This window comes from Rhinopithecus bieti, unplaced genomic scaffold (assembly GCF_001698545.2).
Source record: "Rhinopithecus bieti isolate Rb0 unplaced genomic scaffold, ASM169854v2 scaffold_48473, whole genome shotgun sequence".
NCBI classification, from domain to species: Eukaryota; Metazoa; Chordata; class Mammalia; order Primates; family Cercopithecidae; genus Rhinopithecus; species Rhinopithecus bieti.
This window is the reverse complement of record NW_016819131.1, coordinates 132,561-137,464: the sequence shown is the minus strand read 5'-3', so window position 1 is coordinate 137,464 and position 4,904 is coordinate 132,561.

Below are 4,904 nucleotides of genomic sequence, written 5' to 3'. Positions count from 1 at the left end.
CTCTCAAGGATTTCGGATATCCCATCAATATCTCAAACTCATTTTGCCACAAAATCAGACTCTTTGTCACTTCCTATGAAAATACATTTTTCGAATACTCTATCTGAGTGACTAATTCATTCATATTCTTAAGTCAGAATCTTGAAGTCACCACATATCTGCATTTACACACTCTATCATGTCAATAAATGTTGCAGGTTTTGTCACTCATTAACTCATAAATCCTTATCTCCCATTTTACTCTCACAGCCTGACTCACCACTTCTCATGGGATTCCTCAGGAAAAGTCTCAAACTATTTTTTTCCACCTACTGTATAATCTATTTTCTACAGTACTTCTCAAATGACCTTTCTAAAAAGCAAATTTGATCAGGACACTCCCCTGCTCAAAATTCCTGAGTGTATTCCCAGAGCAGCTTAGTGCACAAAACTTTGTCTCATTTACTCTCGTCATACTAATTTCTTACTTATGTACAGTCTTCTATGCAATTCTTATATCAAATCTACAAACCGAATACTGCAATTTCTCACTTCTGTATATTCATGCATTTAATATTTGTCAGTTCCGGCACTGCTGAGTTTGGAGAGCTTTCTCTGGATCTATCTTGATGAATTGGAGAACTTTCTGACATGCTTCCTTTTGTATTCAGTTAATCTCTAAAATGCACTGAAGTTTAACTGATTTCCTTAATTATTTTTCAATCTGAATCATGAGTGTGCTAAATACATTTGAGCTCTGCTTACTTTCCAGCCCCATCACACCACCTAAACCATGAAAGGCACTCAACTCATGCTTACTATGGTGGTGTAGAAACAAGTGGATACCAGACCTATGTGGCCTGGAGTCAAAGGTTTTATGTGGGAGTGGAATAGATTTGGCAATGAAGTACATATACTCTTTGAGTTGGTGTTAAAGAAAGAAGCTTTTGGTTAAAGCAACATCATGTAAAAAGTGACAGACAAGTAAAATGTACAGAGTAAAGAGACTAATCTGTTGGAAAGATGGTGTCAATAGCTAGCTAGCCTCAACTGTGCACTGGGATTGATAATTGATATCTAATGTAACAAAAAGTTATAGAGCTCCCTTCCTTCCCTCCATTCTTTCATCCTTTCTTTTTCTTTTTTTCCTTCATTCCTTCCTTCTTTCCTTTTTATATTTCCAGACACCACATAATATTATTGAAGGTGCAAAGTTTATTCATTCATTGATATCAAAATTTGTCAGTACCTATGGAGTCCTTTTTTTTTTTTTCTCAGAGCCATGTTTTCTTTGCATTAGACATGTTACAAATAGTTATTTACTTTCTCATCTTTTCACACAAATGTAAGTCTTTATATAGAAACTAAAACATGGGTCTTACTATTTATCCTCCCTCATTCTGCTCTACCGTTACATCCAATGAATCAAATCTGGAATTCAGACTCCATGGACTCCTGTTTTTATTTTGTTTCCTCTTTTCTGTTATGTGGTTAAAAACTTCAACTTTCTTATCAGAGGTTCTTGGTTTGTATCTGTGTTTTGAGACTGTCTATTACACATGATATCCTCTCTGAGACTGTTTTCTATCTTTCTCCTCTCCTCTATGTACAACCTCATGGAACATGTAGAAAGGTTGTACAGCATCCCGACTAAGGGCACGTTCTGTGGAGCCAGACTAATTGGCTTGGAATAGTGGTTCTGCTCCCTACACACTGTGTGACACTGCATATTACTTAACATTTTTTTGTGTGTTTCAGATAGAAATAGAAATAAAATATGATTTGCATAAAGTAATCATGAGATTTAAAATATTTAATATGTATAAAGCATAATAAAAATATAGTAATACATATAAAGCACTTTAAAATATAGTAATAAATACAAAAATATAGTAATAAATTTTATATTATACTCTTCACCTGAAATATCACCTCCTGCTAATAACAGATACACATAATGTATATAGGTATATATATGTACATCTATACACACACATACATACGTGCGTATATATACATATATTTTAACATGTAGTTCACTTAAACACTTGAAATTTTGTATACAGGGCTTGGTGCCTCTCCCTATGTTTGTCTTCTATTTAAATAAGCTATGAATATTTATATTTTTTCTTAAATGGTCTTTACATTTTATTGCTCATTAGTTGATTGCCAGTGTAGTTGTATTTTTTCTTTTCATCATCATGAGTGACAGGATGTCAAGGGGAGGCATTTTAATGCCAATGTAAATGGTAAATTATGTGTCTTGATGACTAACAAAACCCTAATCAACAATGTTGAAATGTTTATGTGCATTCTATTGACATTCATTGGCAACCTCTGATATCCTTACATAATTAAGCGTATATACATACATATATATATTTAACTCTCTCTCCCTCTCCTTCTCTCTTTCTCTCTCTCTGTCTGTGTGTATGTGTGTGTGTAACTTTAAAACTTAATTGTTGGTCAAGGTTTAAAATTTTTGTCACTTTGAATTTAGATTTTTGGAAAGTGAATAGGTCTTATCTTTTTCTGAATACCTGATTTTAAACATTGTATAGAAATATAATAATGTTTTAAGCTTCCTTTTGAAGCAACTTATTTGTCAAGTCAGAGAAGCTACTGGTAATAGCTATTCACTCTGTGATGTCAATAATCCCATTAAATGTAAATGGTCTAAATGTTCTAATATATTGTATAAATTGTTATAGCCTGAAATTTTGACTTTAGAAGGATGTTTCTTCACCCAGCAATTACAAAGCTGGGCAAAGGTGCAGTGATATATCATTTAAAATGAAACAAATGGAAATTAAGAATACTGAAAAGTTGAATGTTTGTGAGAAAGACCAGATATTCTGGGCAAATAACAGGGCAAATAATGACTAACTTGTGTGGATATAATAATACTTGGTAGAATTGCTCTTGGATTTCTGGTTTTTAACAGTTGATTTGGAATTATTTTAAAATACAAAACATTTAGACATTTGAAAACTTTTAAAATAAAATTATTATCCTTGTTTGCTTATTTTGTTTTACTGTATTTATATTTTGGACATAAACTTATATTTTTGTAAATGTTTATCTTTCTCATTTTAGTGTCTTCGTGGATATATGGCTTATATGTAATGCTTAAGCCTTATTAACTTATTTCTGCATAGAAAAGATGGCCTAACTTAATTTTATCATTTTCAGTAGGTTCTATGACATTTGTACCAACATGGTATATTCAAAACCAGTAATTCCAAGACTGACATATGTGTGTGCGTGTTTGTCTGTCTATTTTTTGTGTTTGTATGTGGTTGTGTATACAATGAACTACAAACTCATGTTTATTATAAAACATTAAATTCGTGTCAGTAGTTACTGACACTACATACTACTATTTCTTCAAATTTTTATAATTTCTGTTTATTCCTTCTATCTATTCATTTCAACACCAATATCAAACTTCTGTGATTTTTATAGCATGTATACATATAATGCTATATTTCAAATTATCTTTCTCATATTCAACAATTTGTATGCTTTGAATTACTTCACAAAATAACACTATTCTTGCTAACATTTAGCATATCTTTGAACATGCATTTCTTTAATTTTCAATATAATGCTTTGGCAGATTGCATTTTCCCAAGATGACTGCAACATTATCTCTCCTCTAACATGTTTCTATTTCTAGTATCCTGTTACTCTTCATCATGAGATATTGTATAATCCTCATCCCCTTAAATTTGAATGGGTTTTAATATATTTTGTGACCAAAATAATGTATCAGAAGGCATGCTCTATAATTTTCAGTTGTGGATCATGAAAAATGATGCAGTTTTTGTCTTTTCAGCTGAAATACTGGGATACCCAAGTTTTAAAGGCTTCACGTGCCACATAAACATACTAGTGGCTATTGTATCACTCTGCTGTTAGAAACACTAAATTAGCATTCCATGAAGAAAAGCGATGCTGGGCTAACCACTTACTCATCCAGCATCCAAACCCCAGCAATATGCCAGCCTCAGTCATTGTCTGGCTGAATCTACATAAGCACCCAAGGATGGAACCACAAAAGTGAACATTTTTTGAATCCTGGATTCAGAAAATCAATGAGAGCTAACAAAATTAATGTTTTGTTTCAAGTCATTAAATTTTTAGGTAAATTTTAGGTACAACAATACCTAAGTGGACAGAAATGCAATACTTGGAAGTAGGGATCGATGTAACAAAAACATACAAAATGTGGCATTGGCTTTGAAACCAAAGGGTTGGTGAATGTTAAAAAGATTTGAGGACACTGTTGGTAAACACTTGGAGGTCAGAGATGAAAGTGTATGAGACAAGAAATAAAATAAGACTTTAAAAATATTTATAGAGTTTTCTTATAAGTTATCAGGGTAAGAAGTTGATGTAATAACTATCTCTGAGGTTAATGGATGGTTTCATACACACTGTAATTTAATTTGAAATACTTTTATTGAGAAATAATTTATATACCATATAATTTACCATTTCAAGGGCACAATTTAACAGTATTTAGCATATTTGTAGAGTTATGCAAACATCACAATAATCTTAGTACATTTTCATCACTCATAAAGAGATCCTATAGCCACTAGCATTCACTCTTCATTTCCTACCCCTAGCCTTAGGCAACCACTGATCTAACTATACTTATTGATTTGCCTATACTGAATATTTTGTGTGAATAAAATGATATAATATGTGATGTTCTACACTTGGCTTCTTTGACATAGAGCTTTTTCTTTAATATTGGTCCATTTTGTAGCATCAGTACTTCAATCTATTTTAATGTCAAAAATATTTTGTCATGTGGTTATTATGCATTTTCCTTACCCATTCTTCAATTGAAGGGCGTTTTGGTTAATTCTACTTTTGGGCCACTGTAAATAAATCTGTATATATATATATATATA